The sequence below is a fragment of the Alexandromys fortis genome, unplaced genomic scaffold, assembly GCF_014885135.2.
Source record: "Alexandromys fortis isolate MF-2015 unplaced genomic scaffold, M_Fortis_MF-2015_v1.1 scaffold_17, whole genome shotgun sequence".
Lineage (NCBI taxonomy): Eukaryota > Metazoa > Chordata > Mammalia > Rodentia > Cricetidae > Alexandromys > Alexandromys fortis.
The window spans coordinates 2,105,858-2,130,132 of record NW_026067896.1 but is presented as its reverse complement, the minus strand read 5'-3'; the positions used below and the strand labels follow the sequence as shown (position 1 = coordinate 2,130,132).

At 42.0% G+C, this 24,275-nt stretch overlaps 1 protein-coding gene across 4 annotated transcripts in view; it reads right to left on the bottom strand.

Moving 5' to 3' along the window:
- Vps13b (vacuolar protein sorting 13 homolog B) overlaps window positions 1–24,275 on the bottom strand; it is a 399,494-nt gene that overhangs the window by 77,870 nt on the left and 297,349 nt on the right. The gene's annotated exons all lie outside the window — the stretch shown is intronic.

The following is a 24,275-nucleotide window of genomic DNA, read 5'->3' as shown; positions in this document are numbered from 1 at the left end:
ATAAATAAAAACTTAAAAATATAAAACTAACATCATGCTCTGTACATGCTCCAAAATGCAAATTAAACTTCCAAAGAAGCTATAACCTTACGACGTGTCAGGAAGATAAAGTATAAGAGAATGCTGTAGGATGTTCTTCTCAGTCATCTTACCCCTGTTTACTCTAGAGGACTCATTTAAAAGAAAGACTCACTTAATAGCAGAAAAACACCCACACTTTTCTATACAAAAGAAAACCAATGGACAACAAACTCAACACTTTTTCTAAACCTCCATTATTCTAAAGCTAGGGCTGGATTTAAGATACAAATAGATTAAGGGATGAGGATAGCAAAGCAGGGAGCGGCAAGTCCTGGTGAAGTAAGGGCATACTTCTAGACAGGCAGCCGGAAGACGGAAGTGTAAGGACAAAAAGTGAGACCCGCATCACTGTTCACACAAACATAAACACAGGACCAAATCTGTAAAGACCACAGAGTGAAAGAAAGAAAGAAAGCTGCCACATTTTTATTTTTAAACAGCAAATTATTGCTATGTATGCAACAAAATTCAGCAATCAGGAAAAAATGTCATTGGTAAAAATAAAAAATAAAAAAGCAGACAGGGCAAGCCAGGCAAGACTCAATGAGAGATCAGGCACAAGTTGTTCAGACAGGAGACAGCTCCTATAAACCAACTGGGAAGCGTATGGAAGAAAACATATGTGCCTTAAAGAGACACCACCAGCTCCACATACCTCAGCTGTGCCCAGTGTCCACGGCAGCACAGCACTTCCCCAGGGCCTTTCTGCATAGCACTGTTAGAAAGCAAGGAGAACCCACAAAATGTGACGCTCACATTGCTTGCTGGGCTGTCCGCTAATGCAGGCTTTGACTCTGACTGAGGAGCCGATGCTTTCCATAGCACCCGGGAGACACCAGCCTGCACAGGCTAAAGCACAGACCTTAAAAGCAACTATATCACAGAACAAACAAAACTGACTTGCAGACATGAAAATGCTACCAAACTTTAATAATACTCAAGAAATTCTAATTTAAGCAAATATGTAACAATGGAATAATTTATTTATTAATCTGGCAGCTGAAGAAGGTTGACAGCTCCAGTTTTTGCACAGGTATGTGGGAAGAGACATTCCTAGGTACTGTGAATTAAGGGCTGTGTCTCTTAGTTTATTTGTAAGCTTTTGTTTCACTGTTGAGTGAAGTGAGAGAGCATGATGTACACATGTGTCACGCACACACATGTGAAGGATGGAGAGCAGCATCAAGTGTCTTCCTTCGTCACACTTACATTATTGAATCCGGAGCTCACTGGCTGGCCAGCAAGGATCCTCAGGGATCCTTCCACTTCTGCCTTCCAGCATAGGATTACAGGCAAAGGCTGCTACACTGGCTTTTCACTGATCTCAGGTTTGCAGGCTTAGACAGTATCTTAGGGTTACTACTGCTGTGATGAGACACCATGATCAAAAGAGGGTTGGGGAGGAGAGGGTTTATTTGGTTTACACTTCCACATTGTTCATCACCGAAGGGAGTCTGACAACAGCTCACAGAGGGCTGGAACCTGGAGGCAGAATCTGATGCAGAGGCCACGAAGGAGTACTACTTACTGGCTTGCTCAGCCTTTTTTCTTACAGAATTGCTGACCCCAGGAATAGCACCACCATGATGGGCTGGGTCCTCCCCCATGAGTCACCAATTAAGCAAATGCCCTACAGACAGATCTTATGGGGAACATTTTCTCAATGATGTTCTATTCTTTCAGATAACTCCAGCTTGTGTCAAGCTGACATAAAACTGTCCAGCACAGGTAGCAAGTACTTTATCCACTGAGTCACCTCTTAAGCCCCACAGTGATGTGTTTTGAGTACGCATGTGCGATGCAGTACACAGAAAGTCACAGAATCCAGTGTGCCTGTCAGGCACGGTGTGTGCACGTGCACTCCCAGCACTTGTGAGGTGGAGGAAGAGTAACTGCAAGTTCAGTCACCCTCAGCTACACAGGCACATAGGGAGTTTGAAGGCAGCCTGTGCTAAAAGAACAAAACAAAACAAAATGGAATCAACAAGAAACAAGAAAAGAAATTCTGTTCTTGCTACCCATGGCAAGCTTTTCTACAGCCTCTTCAGGCCATTATTTCTATGATCCTTTGAATTGGAAATGCCTGTTTTCTCACTGTCTCATGTTTAAACTCTTCCCATCTGCCAAAGCCCAAATCAAATGCTACCTTTCTTTGAGCCTTGCAACTCCCCAAATAGGGAAAATAGGGAAATCCTCTGCTTTCTGAATGCCGGTAGGTTTCTCCTTTGTGAGTCTGCCTCACAGCTCTCTCTTGTCACTGTGAGGTCATGCATGTGTCATCTCCGTCCACAGCATTCTCTCTGCAGACACATTCCTCGAGGGAATGGTTTCCATCTGGCCAAGTACCAGGTTATCTCACACCTGGAAGGGTGTACGGCAAATGTTAAGAGAGATGCTCATTGAGTGCATAATTCACACGTGAATGAGCAGACATTCACACACTGAATTGATATGGGTAATTCAGCCTATATCAGTTTGCCACAAAGTTCGTAGTCAGAGCTACTGGGATTTAAATATCAGCTCACCTTGCTACAGGTTCTTCAGCAAACTGATTTTTCTAACATTAGTTCCTCTAAAAAGTGGATAACGACATAGGTATTGTCATACTTTTCTGTACAAATGAAATGAGGCGAAGCAACGCATTAGCATACATTGAGCCCATAATGAACGTTAGCACTTAGACCTTACTCCTGCCCAAAGAGCCCAGGAGCTTGAATGCTATTGCAATCTGGCAAGTGATAAGTTCTGCTTGTTAGGTGTTTAAGAAAATGTATGTGTATGAGAATTTCCCTGAAGTAACCACAGAGACCAGAAGGGGGCACCAGAATCTCTGGAACTGGAGTCCCAGTGGTTGTGAGTCTCCTTGTGTGATTGGTCTTCTGTAAGAGTATTTTTTAACCCTTAAGACATCTCTAGCTCGTTTTTAAATTAAAAAAAAAAAAAAAAAAAAAACATTGAGCTGAACTTTCACAAAATAAATCTTGAATTTGGACTTTAAGGGCACCACACCACATGTCCATGTGCTTCATCTGCTGCACAATCACCAAGCACGGTCCTCTACCGTGAGTGAGCCTGCTCTGTGGGTCAAGGGACTCATATCTAGGAGAAGAAAAATGCGAGCTCTGAGGTATGCAGGAACCTTAGATCGGAGTTCAGGAATCTTGGTGGAAGACTGGAGGAGCTTAGAAAGCACATTAACATACTCAGCTAACACACGATCCATAACACACGTAGTGGAGTGTGAAATTCTGTGTTGTCTTGGTGGAGAGGTTTACACAGTGAAGAGGGTTAAAAATTGCTTCTGACTCTACATCATAAACTATGTCAGAGTTAACACACAATAGCTAATGAAAATTGGCTGTCATACTGGAAATTTGAAGGGAAAAAAGCACCAGCAAGTTCTAATGGGATCAATACCTGACTTAAGAAAGGCTAAGCTGGAGGCAGTGTGGAGCCATTAGGCCATTCAGAGGTGATGGAAGCTGGCTGTCTCGACATGGGGGTGGAGGAAGAGAACTGTGTGAGTCTAAAACACTGAGGAAAGCCAAAGAAAAACTTCTGAGTTCACAACTTGTTGGGGGCTGCCCCTACTGTTAATATTCCTCAATGAAACATTCCAAGCTACGCAGAATTCTGGAAACAATAGAAAACTACTATAGAAATAGGTTCCACTACATCCCAGTCATGAGGGTGTCAAGATTTTCAGTCATGTATCCTCTTTCTATTGCTAAAGGGAGGGCATGAGTCTATTCACATGAAACGCCCACTGAAAACATTTCGATTATATGCCTATGCACACATTACAAGAGTTAAGGATATATTTGACTTCAACACCATACGCTTTGGTCAGAGGACATACGGGAACCGAGATGGAGGTGACCAGAGAGCTTTGCTCCTATTGGCCAGCTCCTTTAAGGCTTGTGGCATTCAGGGAGCTGGAGGAGAAAAAGTCACCAACAGGCTCATCCATCTATGACAGCTACAGGAAGGATCTGCCAGGCAAGATACGTCCTCTGTTGCAAAAATGGCTTAATTGTCATGGGGATGACCCAGTGATTTCTGGCTGGATTTGAGGCCTCTTCCACAAGAGGAAACTCATGCCTGGTTTTGTAAAACTGGTCCAGGGCTTATGGCTGGGGAGGTGCCAAACGGCAGACCTTCATTAATTAATTTTGTCTTGCTAAACAGTCATTCTGCTCAACTGCCTTCTGATTACTCACGTTTATAGATAAGTTGGGCTGTTTACCGCAGTACCAGTGATGCGCATGGTACAGCTGCTGTGCTGTGAACCCACTGTGGCTGTGTTACCTGGACAAGCACTGCCCCAGATGAGGTCTGTCAGCAGGAACCACTGGAGAAGGAAGGGCCTTCCACTCCTCCCTGTGCTCCACGGGCAGTGAATGGCTGCCTGGGTTAATCTCTCATCCATGCTCACATAAGAACTATAATTAAACTCAGTGGATCACAAGCCAAAAGAAGACATGAAGGAGGAGGAGATATTCTGGGAAGGGGAATGTTTCGGCAGGAAAGGAAGGTACTAGGAAAGGGGGATGGAGGGATGACATGCTCAACATTCTTATTTGCACGTGTGAAGCTATCAACGGAGAGATGACATGACAAAAGTTTTTTGTTTTTTGTTTTTTTGAGACAGGGATTCTCTGTGTAAACGCCCTAGCTGTCCTGGAAACTAGCTCTTTTAGACCAGGCTGGCCTCGAATTCACAGAGATCCACCTGCCTCTGCCTCCCGAGTGCTGGGATTAAAGGCATGCACCATTACAGCCCGGCTCCAAAATTCTCATATACACGGGTGAAATTGTCCAAGAAATTTTTAAATGGAAAAAGTTTAAAAAATGTATTTCCCTTCTAAAATAAAAAAAGATGTATTTGCCACTAAAATAAAAGATACTTAAGTATTATTAGTATTGTGTAGTGGCATTTCATTTGTATTTTAATAAATTAGCTTGCCTGGGGATTGGAGAGTAAAACAGCCCCACTGGTCAGCCTGACAGACCAGGCAGTAGTCACACTGGTTCCCATGGAGACTGGGTGGTGCACGCCTTTAGTCCCAGAACCAGAGAGGATTATAAAGTGGGAGGAGACAGTGTCAGACACAGTCTCATTCTGAGATTCCTGAGGCTCAGGTCACAGTCAGTGGCTGGCTACTTTGCTTTATGCATCTTCAGGTTGAACCCCAATTTCTATCTCTGAGTTTTTATTGAGTTCCAGTATTTTAAAGAAAATTTTATACAGTGTTCCAAATACAAACTGACCAATTTATTGATAAAATAAAGCTGCATAGATGTTCATCTTTATATTATCATTTCATCCAAATGTTATAAACAGAGAAACCTTACTAGTGCTCCATGTGGGAACAATCCTGGTCTTGGGCACCTCTGGAGGGGGTTCCTTGTCTCAATGTCCTGTCAGGTCTTGGTTTTTATCTTATTTTTATTTTTATAATATTTATACATATTTTTCTCTCATTTCATTCCACATGTCCTTTGGGTATATATCATGGCTTCCAGGTTAGGGTTTTTATGGGCTTCCTGAGTGTGCACTCTAGTGGGTCTCTTCAACTGTATCTATTTCTTGTGCCTTTCCTTGGGCTCTTCTCTTTCTGCTTGCTTTGTCTTATTCTGAGATGTTAGTTTTGGTTTTATCTTAATATATAACATTTTATTATTGTCCCTTAGAAGCCTGTTTTTTTTTTTCTTCAAATAAAAGACGAAAAGATGGGAGGTGAGGTGTGGAAGAACTGGTAGAAGAGCAAGAGGGAACCGTGATCAGTATACATTACATGGGGGAAAAATCCTGGTCCTGGCAAATAAATCACAGTTCTTGGGCAACTTAATAAATGTAAGCCACAACTGCCTAATTTGCAAAATGAGGTTCATAAAACATAAAATATTTTAAAGGCAAAGTAAGAATTTCAATTTATTGTAATGTTCTTTGGAGACATAGAAATGATATAGTAAAATTTATATTTCTAAACGATTCTAGATATTATAGAAAATTGATTTAAGAGGTAAGTGTAGCGAGAAGGCAGCCAATTAGAAGATTTATGCTAGAGATGTTAGAGGCTCCTGGGACATAACAATCAGTCTCACTGACTGATCAGATATGAGAGAGCCATCCTATGTCGAGGCTGCTGGCCTGAGCAACTCTGTGCATGCTGACCTCATCTACTAGGCGGGACAAGATCAGTCTGTCTCTGGAGAGGAGATTTGTGGCATGTATGAGGTAGAGGAAGGGCAACCATGAGCTCATTCATAGACAAACTGAGTTGGAAGTACCAAGGAGCCACTCCAGTAGAAATAGTCCAGAGGGTGCAAGGGGATGAGCTGCTGAGACACAGCTACAGAGTGAGAATGTAAGGATGGCAACTAGTGAGCTGTGGGGTACTGATTTGCAAGAGGGTGCAAATAAGGCTAGGAATACAGACTGGTTAAAAGAGTACGTAGACACAGCAGGCTGGCAGGAAACATGCAGGAACTATACGTAGAACTTCACATAGTTTCATGAGTTAGGAGATGCAGAAGCTGTTGGGTCATCAGGCTGCAAGGCTATGAGACACTGACGGAGATCAGGATGCTGGGGTAACTGACGTGGAAGGCAGGAAAGTTTGGGGGGTGTATGAGGAAGTGAGTAGGCGAGAGGAGAGGGATCACTGGAAAGAAGACAGAGCACGAGAGCCGACGGCACTGAAGAAGGCTGGGGTTGTGGGCAGAGGACTCTGACAATGAGAAACTGTTCAAGTCACTGAAAGTAACAACAAGGAGGGTAAGGAGGACATAACCAGATGGAGTGAGTCTGACAGAAACAGGGATCTGATTGGAGGGCACCGAGAGGCAAAGATATAATTCAGTACTTGAACAGGAATGGCTAAATCTCACAATGTGGATGGTGACTAGGGAGAAGGGAGAGAGTGGCAACTGAGTCATGACGAGAGGAGACAGCACCGACCGAGGTGGTTTGAAGAGGAGCCTATCGCTACTTCTTTCGGATGTTTTTGCATCCCATGTATTCTTCGTTGACTATTCTTAAAGAACTGTGGTTTTGATGGGCCAGTACGTCGTATATTCTGAGAAAAGTTTTCAAATGATTTACTACAGCTGGGTTTAGCTCTCACCTAGTGTAAGAGACGCCCTGGTCAGCCTCCTGTACTATGCACACCCCACATTAATGACTGGAGACAGTTGGTGGGGAGAAAACAATGTCAGTTTTAATGCTGTCCACTCTAAAAACATCCACTGTGGGCTAGTTCTCTCATTCAGACGATTCTGCCATCAAAGCCATTTGTAAATAACCTCGCTTTCAGCTCACTTATCTTCCTTTGTCTTGCAGTTAGAAGCTAACGTCACCCCGCTTGTTTCTAGATAAGTAGTGACATAATAAAACTAAAAGTCGAACATGGTCACATTGTTCTCACAGCTTCATATGGTAACAATTAATTATTCCCAAGGAAGAGTTGGCTCTGCATTGTGTGATCGTGCTCTTAGGTTTGAAGGAGGCCACGTGAATGATTTTTAGTTATATACCCATAACTGCGGATTTATTACAAATGCCTGTGCTGAATAACTTGAAAGAAAGACGACTATTCCAAGAAAGCTTGGTTGCCAAAAACTAGTTTAGAAAGCCTGGCTATCTAGCACTGAGTCACTGGAAGTGGAACAGGTCGACTGGTCTCACTGGCAGCCGTTCCACACGCAACACATGGTGCATTTCAAATGACTGTCAAGGTTATATATCCTTTTATTACAGTTTGTTTTCCTACTCACTATTTGACAGGATCTAAAAAATTAGCCAGCCATACATAACAAACTGCACTCTGAGCATATGAGGCCTTTGCATACAGATATTTTAGGCTATCTATCTGCCAGTTGGTAAAAGTACATCTATGCATTTAAAATGTTATTTCATAATTTGTTTCCAGCTGATGGCTAATTTGGGAAGATTTGCATGTGTGTTAGACATTTAAAAATAGCTTTGGTACTAAGAATATTGTGGCACTTAATTTGTTTTTGTTACTCACTAGTGCCGCCAACACTAAGAGCAGCCTGTCTGTCCTCATGATGACTCCTACGTCTTTGCGCAGTGGCTGCTGGGGTGAGGTGGTCCCCCTATGCAGGATCAGCACAGCACCTAGGCACAGGGTCAAAGGGACCATCTTTCCTGTACAGCTGTGCTGCCAGGTAGACAGGACAGACTTAGCAACTCGAGCCCACAAACTCTGCCTCAGTTGTCCTACCACAAAACAAGGTAAGCTCAATGACCATGTAGGACTGGTCTGTGGCTCAGTTACTGACGCTACTCACAGAAGAGTTTGGACTTTTCTTGCTCCTCCCAGCACACTAGTCTTCCCAGGACTTCCAGCCAACGGATGATCACAACAGAGGGAAATATGGTAAGAGAGATTCTAAGCTTTTCAACCACATGTCCCTTTTGTTTGTGAGAGTGTGCACATGTGTGTGGGCGTGGGTGTGCCATGGCAAGAATGTGAAGGTCAGAGAACCATACTCGGGTTGGCAGGCTTGTGAAAAAGCACTTCTACTCACTAAGCCACTTTGCACTTCCCTATTTTTCTTACGTATTAGCTCAGTGAGGAAAATATTTCCATTTTACAGATAAGTTATCTGTGACTAATAGGAGTTAGGGAACTTCAGAGATCCATAATCAGTGACTATAAACATTATGTTCTTCATTTATGTCTCATTTTTTTGGAGAATTTCACACACACACACACACACACACACACACACACACACACACACACACACACACCATTCTCTGCCCTCTCCACTGGGTGTCTGGCTGGTTTGTCCAGGTGCAGTCACAGCCGTTGTGAGTCCTTATGCACTTTCTGGTTTTCAGAAAGAAAAGTCTTTGGAACAAAATGAACGTGGAATACACATTCGATTTTGCCATTTCCCTCGGGCATTTAAACTATAGGTGGGGCGCTGTAATTAAAAGCATTCTTTCAACACTTTGAATGCGTTCTCCTGCTTCCTAGTTGTACAGTATTTGATGAGGAATCAGACGGTAATCTTATTGACCGTCTGTGTATGTCATGAGCTGCTTCTCTGGTTGCTTCCAGGATATTTTCTTTGTCTTTCTGACACAGTATGGCTAATCTGAGTTTATTCAGTGGGTGTTCAACAAGCCTCTTATATGCACAAAGGCTTGGGCCAAATCACCTTCCTCTCCTCAGCTACTTTTCCTTCCTTTTCTCTCTCGCCCCGGAGCTTCCATTCTGCATGCGCTGGTGCACTTGGGGGCATGCTCCAGCTTTTCCATTCTGCATGCGCTGGTGCACTTGGGGGCATGCTCCAGCTGTTCCATTCTGCATGCGCTGGTGCACTTGGGGGCATGCTCCAGCTGTTCCATTCTGCATGCGCTGGTGCACTTGGGGGCATGCTTCAGCTGTTGTTCCATTCTGCATGTGCTGGTGCACTTGGGGGCATGCTCCAGCTGTTCGGAAGACTGTTTCCTATACTCGGTTCTTTATACACAGAACAGGAGACATAGTCATCAAATAGAATAATGGAAGTTTAGTGTTTAATACTTAATAAAATTGTATTTTGACCGCGGAATCTGCCTATTGTGTGTTTCCATTCCATTGTAAAAGCCTGGCATTGAATGAGGTGAAGTGCAAGTGTTTTCGTCTCTGATGCTTCTGCTCATGTGCATACATTTCAACATGCAGCTCTCTTTCCATCTGTTCTCTAAGAATAGGAGACACTTCTACACATCTTCAGCTAATGGAAGTCACATGGGTATGCACATGGAAACACACACACACACACCCTTATAATATTGGAATCAGTTGAGAAACCACAAGTATTCAAATGCAGGAAATCATGATTTTATAAGATTTTAATATAATCTACTCTTGGGAGACAAAGCTAAGCAAACTCCATTTCTGCTCAGGAACTGCTCCAGCGTGCAGTTGCACTCCGCTGCGGCGAGGGCACAGCTGCAGTCGTCACCTGCGATGCCCCACTGGTATTGCGGCTTACTGCACTGCATCCAGACTGCCTTCCTGTCCGGAAAACCTCTAAGTACAAACAAGACTCTAAGTCCAGATTTCATTTTCCCTTGGTATCAAAATATGGTAATTTAAGAGCCCTGAGAAATACTTTGTAGTATTTGAAAGGAAACGTGTAACATTCTTTTATTAGAATCTCTGTTTGGCCTGTTTTTTCAGAAAACATAACACATGGCCCAGTTGTCTTATCAGTTTATCAAGCGACCAGGCTGCAAGCAAGTGGAGGTGTATGATATGACATCTTTCAAGACAATAGTTTTCTCAGAAGAGGAGTAATACCAATATACTAAGAACTTCTGTTAAAAACTAACTTAAAACAGAGACAATTTTACTATTATGGGGTTTCTTTCAATAAAACTAATATAAACCCTAAATTCATAATGTATTTTAATCTGTCTCTAAGTATTTAGAAACTTTATTCTTTTGTCTGTTAACAGTCTACTGTCCACAGCTTAGTTTAAACTCAATGGCTAACTAAATAATTTTCACATAGCGTAAAACAGACTCATCATGCTTCTTGATAAAGTATCTATTAATATATGCCTCATATCACACACAAATGTATGTACGATAATAATAAATGTATATATAACATGCTTTAGTTAGTTACTTTATAGATCACAATTAGTTTATCAGTATTAATGAATTATTTCCATGACAAGAGAAAGCTGGGGACCAGTGTCAGGAACACACACACAATTCTTGACTTCAGGAAACCAAGAACATGTAATAATAAATTAGTCAAAACCTTGGATGGCCACCAGAGATTTGAAATATGTTTTTAAAAGCATATTTTTCTCGCAATGTACAAATTTCATATTTTTCCTGATAAATCTGAGTTCATCTTCATAGTCTAAATTAGTGCAGCCAAACAGCTGAACACCAGAGTATGAATGAGATCCCGGTGTTCTACAAAGATGTGGACAAGCAGGCAAGAAAGACCTGAGCTTTCTGATTCTGACAGGAAGAAAAGTTAGTTGTAGGTATCAGGAACGGAAAAGAAGAAATGTGAAACTACATGTGCACGACAGCTTCTGAGTATGGGAGCCTGAATAACACACCTGTATGAAACACGCGTGCCCACACCACCAACTCCTGAGTACGGGGGAGACTGGATAACACACGTGTATGACACACGTGTGCCCACACCGTCAGCTCCCGAGTATGGGCAGTCTGAATAACACATGTGTGTGACACACACGTGCCCACACCGTCAGCTCCCGAGTATGGGGGAGACTGGATAACACACGTGTATGACACACACGTGCCCACACCGTCAGCTCCTGATGTGCTTGGCTGACTTCTAGCACTTTTGGGTAAACATCTCAGGAGAATAACTTGGACTCATCGAAATGAACTTGTCTGCAAACTTCTAAGATTTAGTCCAAATCCCGGCCCTTGGCTCTTTCTGCAGACCAGTTTCTGGCTTTTATGCTGCACAGGCTTCTAGATGCTATCAGCTTGCTCCTCACTGTTTCCCCAAACCCCTTCTCTCACAACTACTTACACTTCCTCTGAGAAAAGCAAAAGCCAGAAAACCCTTCTAACACTTCATTCTCTGAACTTCAAAATCAGACACAAGGATTTCTCACTGCACTTAAAAGCATCGTAGGCTGTGCATGGACATTTTTAGTTGGTGAGCTCCTAGCACTCTGTACTTCTCTGATGGTACACAGTACAGACATGCATCAATTCTAGAGGCTGTGTATTAATTTCTTACCAGAAATATCACCAGGATCTCACTGTAGTCTAACTACAATGAATGCAGAACGGGCTTTTGCTTTGCTAAGACTTTCAGGAGACAGGCTCAGCCAATTAGACAAGCCTAGTACTTTTGGAGTTTCCACTTCAGCTGATTTTCACTCACTGAGTACTACCTTAGATACTGGAGAGCAAAGACAAACAGCACACGACCTGACTTCTCAAGAAGGCCAAGTGAAGGACAGAGTGAGCAACACAAACAGACCCAGGTAATGTCAAGGCTCTAAAGAAGGACAACTTCCCTGCACCTGGTCGGACGCCATACAAGGTTTTCTGTTGAAGAGTCAAGAAATGAAAATACAGGAAAAACTCAAAACTCAAAAAACAAACACAAAGAAGTAGGATGTGCCTGATTATACTTGAGGCTCAGGATCAGGCCTCTTTTACCTTAAAGATTTCATTATGAATACAAAATGCATACCACTTGAAGTATGTGCTATCACATTTCAAAATCCACAAATCACATTACCAAGAAATGACAACATGATTAGCACACACCACAGTGAATTATCTTTGAAAAAAACATAAATTAAAGAGTAAAAATCAAAATATTAGCAAACAAAATCTTTGTAACTATATGTGTATTAAATTTTGCTCACAAAATGTAAAAGTTCTTGTAATTCACAAGTATTTCTTCAAATATAATTAAAGAGAATAAAAGTATTTATTTTATCAACTAAATCATATTCATACATGACCACCTCAACATTATAGACAAGTGGAATGCAAAAGAATGGTATGGGACAAGTGTCACGTGTGTGGTACATAACATCACAAAAACATGAATGCCTTCGACAGTGATCATCATCCAAGTGTGAGAAGCACGCCCCTGACGTCTCGGCCGGACATGTCAAAGCACAGCTCTGTTAACTCCACTCATTTTCAGGTTCCAGGTAAGCTAACAGACAAAGAATGTTCTCAAAGCTATTGTTAATTCTTAAGTCTCTAGGTCAACTCTTCAAACTTTAGAGAGGCAAATTGTCTCAGTTAGAATGACTGGCTGCCTTGACCGCTGTTATTTCTTGTTTCGTAGTGACCAATGTCCTGTTGAGTAGATCATCATGTAGAAAGAACATGATGCGGAAAACATACATTTTGGGAATGTTACTATTTAGACAATTCTGTCAAATTCCTAACACCTTAAGCTACAGCTACAGAATTTGTTTAGGGGACAAAGCAGACTTCAACAGGAGTTTTCCTAGGAAGATTTATTGAGAGTGAAACAAAAGTGTGAAGTAGAGAATACATAGTATCAATAGAGGTAATAAGAATAGAAAACAAAACCCTGCCCAGTACTAGCATCTACACAATGGTCTTAAGCACACAGTAACCAGAGTCGTCTTGTCTCCCACTCCTCATCCCCATTCTGCCTCTTAGAGTAAGTAACTCATTACTGAAGGGAAAATAAAACTCCAACCAAAATTTACAAAGAACAAATTTTTTCTAATATAACCAATTGATAAAGTTTAGTATGTAATCAAATAAACTGCATTGAATTTAGAGACATTTCCCTTAATTAAAAAACAATAGGGGCTAGGGAGTTGGCTCCACAGTTTGGGGTGCTTGCTTGCTCTGGAGTCCATGACTGGAACCAAGCCCCGAAAATTATTCTCTAAACCCCACACGAGGTGGCAAATGTGTGCCAACCCACATTATGACAGAACAAACAAATAAATGCAACAGAAATCCCAATAAAACAACAGCAGAATGGTTTACTTTTAGTATTTAGAAGTATGGACATTTTTGAATTAAATGTAATTTAAAAAAACCCTGGAGATTATTAGTTCCAGTTTAAATTTTTAATATTCAAAAACTAATGATTTCAGAGAACATTCAAACAATTCTAGTCATGAATAAGAATATAGGATTACAGATTCCTTGACAGGTACAATCTGGTATAGTTCTGAGAAGGTAAAGCAGGTTTGTCCTCACTGGAACATGATGAACTTTGACTTTTAAAGTCTGGCTTTCCAGCCACGCACTCCACTGCACCTCAACAGCACATTAAGGCTTAATAGCTTGATCTGAGTTATTTAAGAAAAAAAAAAATTCTGGCTAAAAGCCAAATTCAAGTGCTTTTTTTTTTTTTTTTTGTAGAATAACATATCTATTTCTAACTTCTGGCATGCTTTTCTCCTTGGACTGAATCCCTGACAGACATCTGTATTTTGTAATCTATCCTCCATTTCTGGCTCTGAAGACAGATTCTGAGTTCTACCCCAACAACCCGTCTCTATTTGAGTTCATTGGTGTGACAATCATAGTACTCAGAAGGAGGTTGGGAGGTCATACAGACAGCAGCTTGCTGCTCTGGACAAGATAACTCTTAGCCATAAAAATCAATGACATTTAGAGACTTGTAGGAACTGTTCTGTGACAGTTTCACTTCGTGGAATGGTTTGCTGCAGCACATCATGGCTTTATGCAAAGCCAGCCGCTAGGGAGCTTACACTTTTACCTCATTCAAGGATGCGAACACTGACATCAATCACTGGCTTGGATCTAAAATCAAGGCTAGGAAAATACAAAGTCTCTAGGACATTAGTACTGATTTATTCATAATAATTCACCACTACTGTGGCTGTGATTCTTTGTTCAATCTTGTTTTCAATCTACCTTATTCATTTCTTAGTATTTTATAGCCAATTTTTCCTTAAACAACTCTCCAAATTTACATGGTTGGTTCACTTACTTGCTACCCGACCTTAAGCTAATTAATCTTAAGCAAGCTTCATATGAGTGAGACAGGGAGTGTTCACTATATGTGCAAGAGCAAAGCTAGAGTGTAGGACAACTGCAAGCAACCTTCTGGCAATGCAGGGACTGCCTGTGGATTTAAGGTCTGTGGGTTAGGGAAATGACACAGTGCATAGTACTAGGTGATACACAGCTGATTAAAGTTAATGGGTCACACTGGTCAGTCTTCACATTACTGAAAGTGAAGTAAGCAGGCACGTTGTGCCCACTGTGATGCCAACACTATGTTGCCTGTGAAGTAACCATTCCAGAATTCAATTTACATCTAGTCAAGATCTTAACAACTGCAAGATTACAAACAGTATGAGGGATAAGGAAGGTGTTAGATAGGGTTAATACCACAACCAATGGTCCACAGCATGATAGGACATGTTCCAAGTCAGAGAATCCTTTCCCCCAGCAAACACATGGCACAGGAGGGGGACAAGTATAAATGAAAAGAGATAGCAGACATGTGTCAACCAGTGCAGCCTGGTGTGGGGGCGCACACAATGTTCGCTACACAGTTTGAAGACCTCAGTTCAGATCCCTAGAACCCACATAAAAGAAGCTGTCCATGGCAGCATGCATCCGCAAACCACTGGGGAGACAGAGATAAGAAAGTCACCAGAGCAGGCTGGCCAGCCAGCCTAGCCAATCAGGAAGCCTGTCTCAAAACAGAGGAAAGCAATAGAGGGAGATACCTGACTTTGACCTCTGCCCCTACAAGCACACACACACACACACACACACACAAATAAAAAGGAGAAATCTATAAATTAATGCAATCCATGAGCCTCAGTGGAATCCTGAGTTGGACAAATCAATTATGGAAACAAGGTTTCATTACTTCAAGGAGAAACCACGCCGAGGATTTGTAAGGCATGGTAGTGCACTTCCTTGGCTCTGAATAAGGCAAATCTAGGAATTTAGTTGATGATTATTTTAACTCAGTGTCGCAGAATCCATCTGAGAGTGAGTTAAAGAACTGACCAAGGTTCCTCTGAGATTATTCAAGTCAGTTGATAGATGACTCTCCCTCTCTTACACACACACATCACCACCACCACCACAAACAACCACCACCACCACCATCACAAACAACCACCACCACCACATCTTTCATCTTCTCATGACCATTGCCCTTTGACGGGTATTTATTTCCTAGGGCTAGCTAAGACTCTTTTGTATTCTTTGCACAAAAAGCAACCAGACCAATAAGTGACTCAAAAAAGAAATAAAACAAAATACAAACAACAAAAGTCCTAGGAAGAACATGAGGGTTCCAGTGGTGGCCTAGAGTCAACATGTGACTCAGCTGCTTCTGCAGAGTCCCAAGTGTCTCAATGCTACTATGTGGCTGATAAAGTTGTGAAGAAATCATTGCCATCTGCAAGTCTGAGGTATTCAAATTGGTGACACCAATATTTAGAAAACTATGTGACACATGCTTTTGATTTAGATCCGTTTTATACAATGTAAGATGATCTGTAATATGGTAGAAATTTATTTCATAATTATAGAAGCAATATGATGCATTATAGAGTAGAATATAGTTTGAGTGGAAAAGAAGAGATTTAAAAATGTGCTGAGGGAAGAAGGCTCATTTTGGGGGACAGAATTTGTGGATTGGTAAATCTGAGGCACAATGACTATATGTGAAGGTGCATTTTGGGAAAGACATCTCTAAACTCATGTCCTAAAGTGCCTCAAATTCAGTAAGCCACAGCAGGACATCTGTCTAAAAAGAGCACATCCATCTAAGCTAAGATCCTGGCTTTGCCCTGGACTGATGGTATGGCCTGAGGAGCCTTCTTTAATCTCCGTGAGCCTTAGCGTTTCTGTATAGTGAGTAAGAGTAACAGCTATGATGCAATTAGAATGAGTTTTGTAGCATGAGCAACAAAGTAGTCTACTTTAAAGTGGCCTGCACAAGGTAGGCACCAGCAGGAAAACAGTGGATGGGAGCAGAGCTAAGAACATGTCAGAAATGGCCCTTCCAGTCCCCAGATCATAGGTTTGCTATGACTTGGCAAAGTCTGTCAGCCACCACACAGCAGCACATGGGTGTGTGAGGTTCCGCAGTCAGGACATTACTCGCCTGCAACAATTCCTAGTCTGCTATCTGCTTGTGGTTCTATTGCTGGTCCCTCCTTTCCAAACTCTGCACTTTCTCTGAGTATGACTTCTATTGCACACGCTGCTGCTCTAATTCTATGAGCAGAACTCTTCAACTATTTCTCAAATAACTATTGCTAGTTGCTGAACTGCCAGATCATTTCTAAACTTGTGATAAAAATTTTACAATTACTCCATTACAGCCTTAAATTATAAGTGTCCACTGAAGAACTGATCTCTACCATACTCTGACTACTCCATATTTTCTGACTTTTCAAACTCCCTTTAACGGTAGCATTCTACCCTGTTAGTTTCCTAGAACCGACCCAAAGAGTTATCTTTAATTTTTCTCTGGCCAAGTCCAGACACTAAAAATACAGAGGTGTTGGAGGAGGCCACTTGTTGGTTCCCAGCTGCTTAGCCCAGAAATAATCACATAGAAACTGTATTAATTAAATCACTGCTTGGCCCATTAGCTCCAGCTTCTTATTGGCTAACTCATATATTAATTTAACCCATTTCTAGTAATCTGTGTATTGCCATGTGGCTGTGGCTTACAGGCTTAAGTTCTGGCATCTGTCTCCAGCGGGGCTACATGGTGTCTCTCTGACTCTGCCTTCCTTCTACCTTGCTATAGGCCAAGCCAGTTTCTTATTCATTAACCAATAAAAGTAGCACACAGAAGGACCTCCCACACCACTGAGGTACATTACAAACTGCCTTTCTGTACTTCCCCCAACTTTTGTTTTTTGCTCTCTGAATCAAAGTAAGTATGTGGAGCATGCACTCGGAGTTCAGAGGAAGACTCTGGCTGTCTTGCTGTTCCTCTCCAATTTACTCCTTTGAAATCATCTTTCACTGACCCTTGAGTGAGGCCAGCAGCCAGCAAGCCCCAATGATCCTCTCTCCTCTATCCACCACTGTGCTCAGAGCTGCAGGCACCCACATAGCCACACACAGCTTTTTATGTTTGAGCTCTTACCTGCGGAGCCATCTTCCCAGCCCCTCCCTAACATTCTAATGCAGAATAGTAAACATCAAACACTCCAGCTGTCAAACACAGTCCTTTGTTTCCAGGAAGAAACAGTTCCCTTCCCCCATCCTTAAGTGCAAGAGTCTTTAATAGGAAGAGAGAAATAGGCTAATAAAATTTCCACCACCAAATAAAGTGACAGGACAAACATGACTTCAGTATTCTTCCAGTTGGCAAATGGTTTCCATTTACTCTAAAAGCACATTGTGCTGGAAGACTCCTCCCACCTCCTCTCTGAGGGCTAGAAATGCTATCACGTCAAACTATTGACTGCTTTTTATTTCCAAAATCTCATTGACTGTTTAAGTTTTGTCTAATTCTACCTGGACAGACTTCACTTAAGGAACTACAAAGTGAGGTTTCTTACTACACCACCGAATGGTGATGCATCCCACAGTGAGGCCAGAAGAGGAGAGCTTTGGAGCAAACAAAAGAAGCCAGCTGGACACCGTCCTTGGGGTTGCTCCTGCCTTACAGTGGGACTGCTCAAGTCTCCAGCATCTTCTTTTTCTTTCCTCCTCTGCAAATTAATACTAATCTTCCCTTAGCTGGGTATGGCCAAGTGACCTCAGTCTGGACTTTGGATCTTGGCAGCACAGTAGTACAGGATGTGGGCGGCTTAAGGCAGGAGAATGACTTCTGTCTGTCCTATCCTTTTCCTATGCTAGAGCAGAAATAAGGTACCCGAAGTCTGTGCAGCCATCTTGGACTCTGCAGACATCTAGTGCTGGAGAGAGCATGAGGCTGTGTAAGGACAGCCCTAGGTTAGCTACTCCAAGGCTTCCCGCAGGAGAGGGGGATGAACTAATGTTCTGTTTAAGCTCTTGGTAACCTGTATTTTCTGAAAGAGGAAAACCAGCTCCAGCAGTGTTTCCCATACTCCTGGGACTCTTGGCAGAGAATCACACAGCTTCCAGGGTCAAAACCCTGTGACTTCATGCACTTTCCCGAGGGAAGATGCCCAAGGAGACTCAGACCCTTTCCTTCTCTCTGACATGAGGGTACCACCGAGCCCTCTACAGGGCTGGCTCCAGCTAACGTGAGCCATACTGGCACAACTGCATCCTCTCTTTCCACAATGTGCGCACTCTTACAACAGACTTCTCATTGCTCTGACATCTGCCAGCCACCTTTGACTTTTAAGAGCTTTCTTCGTTTATAACCCCTTTGCCATAACCTGCCAAGGCTCTCATTTCCAGTCTGTCTTTGCTTTCTCCTTTCCATCTTTACAGACTCTGGGCCAATCTACTCTAAGGACTGAGCTGCCAACGGCTTATGAAGCTATAAAGGGATAGATGAATTCCAGAGTCTCCAAGGAGTCAAAGCAACATAACACAGGACTCACGGACCCATAGAGATCTCAGTGTGAATCCTAGTTTTATCTCCTTCTTGTTTTCTCAAGTTACTTAACTTCTTAGACCCCACTTACCTTCTATCCAAAGTGGAGATCACAGTACTGATTCATGAGCAACAGGGATAATGAAGAGACACGACTGAGAAACAGCACATTGTGAATGCGTCACCTCCTTGTCCTCAATGGAGTGGACACAGACTGGACGTGGACACCACGACCACAGCCTGCAGCTCTACCACTCACTCCATCCCGGCTCAGCCTGTTCTTGTCAAATCAGACTATTCTACTTTCTAGAAATATTATGTTCAGCTTTCTCTATTCAGTTCTGAACATACTTATTTTTAAAGGTACTGGGAACTGAACCCAGGACCCCACGCATGGTAGACAAGAACTCTACCACTGAGCTAATTCCCAACCTTGTCAGTAATTTTTAAAATACACCTTCTCCTTTATTTCTTGAAATCCTACTTCCTCACCAGTGACCACCTAGATAGCCATCTCTTCATGCAGCCGTGTTGTAGCGGCTCCAATGAGCTGTAAATTTCCTTTGTTAAAAGGCACACTCTTGGCATCTTCTCCAGTGTACAAGAGGTCATGCCTGGCTTGTGCTGTGCCCTTGTCCCTCCTAGGAAGCGACAGGCAGCTTGAGAATAGAGTGAGAGCCATCCCACTACTCAGCACCTAGCCCTGCTCGCCTCCTCTGTCTACTGAGGTGATCAGAAGTTCTTTGGGATCTATCTATTCCTAGACTGATTCAGACTTTCACAACACCACAAAAACAGAAGGATTAAAAATGTACTCGGGGAATACTCTATTTGTATTTCCTCTTTTCATCCAAAAAAGGAGGCGGTGGCTTCTGGAAGTTACGACTCTCAGTAGCTGGTCCAGCACTGTCCATCATCCACAAACATTTATTAGTGTCCACTGGGTACACGCATTTCCCCTCTCCTTGATTCTGAAGACTCCGGCTCAGCTTCTCACTTCCTCCAGGCCTATCCAGATTTTTTTTTACCATTTCAACAATGAATCTCATATCTGGCTTTGAGTACTTCTCCTAAAGATGATGGATAGGCGCAAAGCCTTCTGGGACACATTAGTACAGCTGCCAGTGGGCAGGAGGTGCTTATAAAATGGAAAGCTCGGGATTCTGGGAACACATGTGCAACTATAAGTGAACTATAAGCAGCCCCATGCTGCTGAAAAGAAACACCCAAGACTACTTCCTTTTATTCTTCTTAAGCTATGTGAGGAAGAGAGAAATCACACTACACTGTGAGCCTCTATAATCTCTGCCTGTTGGGTCCATGTGCTCTAGAATTATATGGTGACTGTAAAGGCAATTTTACAGCAGCAACAGTATTCTCTACGTTATTTCGTAAAGCCAATTATATATGCCTGACCTGGGATATTTTCACATAATTATAAAAAAGAAAGGAAAAAAATCACACAACTATAAAATTTAATGAGGTTTTAGTTTGGTATCTAGACAAACAATGGGTTAAAAATGTCACTAGTAAATTACAACCAAATCCATGCTAATACAGAGATATCAATACACCATACTATAAACCAATTCCAGGCTAATTGGGAGATATCAATACACCATATTATAAACCAAATCCATGCTAATCTAGAGATCCCAATACACCATATTATAAACTCAATTTTTTTAGAATCACAAAATTATATGATTAAGTGCTGAAACCTCATTATCACTGTGAATCTGTGCAATTGCTATGCCACAGTCGCTGCCCTGGCCAGTGCAGGCACTGATTTTAAACTGCGGTGAGAAGTGACCTCCTGTGTCTTGAGTGATATGGGAGCCTGTCTACCGAAGATGATGTCAGGGATAGGGACGGGACTAAAGTGGCATGGATCATTTTGGCAGGTACAAGACAAGAAGCTAGAAAAACAGTAAAAAAAAATTCTATTTTTTCTTCCTTTCATATTTCCATTTTAGGGGAGAGTCTTTCTAGAGCCCCTCTGCCAGGGATGGCCTTCCTCCCAGGGCTACTCCCCTAGGGTCCACCCACACCAGCCTGTTTTGCTCTCTAGGGCTGCTCTCCTTGCTGCATCTGAATGTTAACTCTCCCTGCCTTTGCTCAAGTCTCAGTGGAATCTCTTCCCACACTGGACATAAAGACACCGCTGATGATGTAGCTGTGAGAAAGGCAATGTCTCCTCAGATAGTCACTTTGTCAGCAAAAGCCTCTATTAACCACACACAGATCCAGCATTCCCCGGAACTACCACAACACCAACAAGCCGCCAACACAAAAGGTGACCTTCCCACCTTTTGTGGGAAGATGGGGCTTCTTCTCTAAAAGCAAATTCAGAGTTTCTTCTTCTTTTAGAAGATTTATGTTCTTGGATTGGTCAAAGAGCTCTATGGAAAGCCCAAAACAACCCTGGCTATTGGCAAGGCTAATGGGTGATCTCCACAAACTGATGGCAAGGCTCTATTGTTGAAGACGACATCTGTGTAATTCCCTGAACACAGAGGAGTCAAGCTGGTGCCTACCTAGAGTCTTCACCCCTACTGATCAGTGTTCGTGTTACTGGAAAGTACTCTGTACACTACCAGAGGAGAGAGGTAAGCACCAAGCCGGCTACAAACCTGACGATCTACAATGTGAGCTGCACAGTAGAGGCACAAATGTAGGAATAACTGACCACCATCTAAATGGATTTAAGATCAGCTCCGTAGGATGGAACCCATTCCTGACACTGCTCAGGGGACACAGAACCCAAGATTAGATAGGCCAGGGACCAAGGGGAAAAATAAAACCACTGTTCTGCTGAAGGAACACAGACAAAATGACAACATCTGCTAAACTCATAGATCAGGGTCTTGCTCAGCCATCTCAGGAAGCTTCCTCCTGCAGCTGACTGGAACAAAAACAGAATCATAACTGGGCAATGTGCAGAGAGACACTTCTCAACATTTGGTCCTGAATGGGACATCTCTTCCCCTCAGGGTTCAGGCAACTCTGTGGAAGAGGAGGTAAGAGCACTGAGGATGGACGGTACCAGGAAATCACACCTAAAAGCAGGTCCCAGGACCAGCAGTAAATGGACAACACAAAACAAATTCAATGGTATTTTTGGAGGTTATTTTTGTGTCCTAACACTTTGGGCATTTCCCTCCTTCTACGTCCTACATCTTTCTTTAGCTATGTTAACAGTTAATCTCTCTTGCATTTACTTTTACTGATTTAAAGCTACTTTGGCATATTATTGGATAATTATTTCATGATAAAGTAAAATGGTAATTTTATTTTCTTCCCCACAATTCCCAATAGTGCAGGGCTCACTGTTACTTAGGTAAACCATCTAGAATAGTCTCTTCCCAGATATTTATGTAGAGCAAGGGCTTTGTAGTCAGACAGATAGGTGTGAAGTTGAGACTCCCCTTACTAACAAATTCTGTGATCCAGGAACAGTTCAGTTTACCCAACTGTAAAATGGAGATGATGCCCATTTCATAGCAAATTAAAATTTGTTATTCATTCAGTGTGGCTTCGCTTTGATTTTTATAGCAATATTAATTCATTATTAACTGTTACAGCAGCTAAGAGTACCTGAGTTCCTAACACCGTCTTCTGTTTGTTTTAGACACGGGCACTCACAGGCGCACATTCCCCCCCACAGATACATGTAATTAAAAACAGCTCTTCAAAAAAAGGAAAAACCAATCGTTCCTACTTTTAAGCTGGATGAGTGGAAGAGAACTGGGCACAAGTGCACTGACTGTCTTCAGCATACACTTCTCTCCCCTGGAATCAACAAACGACACTACTGACTTTGCTTGTTCCTCCTGTCCCCTGTGCAGAGACATTTAAGGAATTACAAGATGATTATTTCTCATTATGTACCAAGAAGGAATATGATGAGTTCTCTAAGGAAATCATTCAATTAGGGAATTTTGAGATCTGAAGGGCAAATTTACATGGGAGAAATAAATTTGTCACTAACATAAAATGTCAGAGCACTTCCCTGGCTAAAGATGTTTTCAAGGGGTTAGATAGATGCTCAGGGGTAAAGGGCACCTGCTGTCCTTCCACAGGGCCTGAGTTCAAGTCAAGGTACCTGCATCAGGTACATTACCCTTATCTGTAACCCCAGCTCCAAGTGATTCGATGCATCTGGCTGCCACAGGTACCACAGATCAAGTTTATAAACCCACATGCAGAGATACACATACATATAACTAAAAGATGATAAAAAAAAGACCTTAAAATACTTTAAAAAGACATTTTCTAATTTTACTCTTGTTCCATCAATACTGTGCTTGTTTCCTCATTAATATTCTGCATATAACAGTCAGGCTAAATATTATCCCTCCATAGAAAGTAACACAACGGATCTACGTAAAAATTACAATGTCCATCCGGTGTGGTGGCAGAAGTCTTTAAGCCTGGAATTTGGGAGGCTGAGACACTTTCTAGGCTCTCTGAATTCAAGTGCACTCTGGTCTATATATACAGCAAGTTCCAGGTTAGCCAAGGCTGTACAGTCTGGTCTATATATACAGTAAGTTCCAGGTTAGCCAAGGCTGTACAGAGAGACCCTGTCTTAAAAACAACCCATTGCCAAGTCAGAAAGTAGACATCTCAAATTGGAATCCTTACAAGATGCAATAAGTTGAGGGAAAAGGTGACCCTGGAAACTGCCACACAAAATCACACACCAGGAAGTTCTTACACCTAAGCCCATTTAAAACAACACTCTTTACGGGTTGGTGGCATTTTTCAATCCCAGTTCTTGTTATACCACATATACCTTCATTTTGTTGACATGTCAGTATTTAAATTTATATGATAAAATCATTAATGGACACAAAATAAAGTCATTTTGGTTTCTATAAATATTAAATTTAGGGTTTTTTTTAGAACCTATGGTTAGATGAATAATATAGGCATGTTCCTATATGTTCCATTAAAATTCCAAAATAAATTTACTAACATACTATGAGTAACTTCTTAATAATTAACTTTAAACTTAATTTACGTTAATTAACTTCTTAATACTTCTACATAGCAGGCAGCAGGAACCCAGGCATTCAAGTATTTACCACTAACAATTTTTTGAGTGGCCCTATTTAGTACAAGAACAGAGTGGTAAGCTATGCGATCCCTTTCTCGAG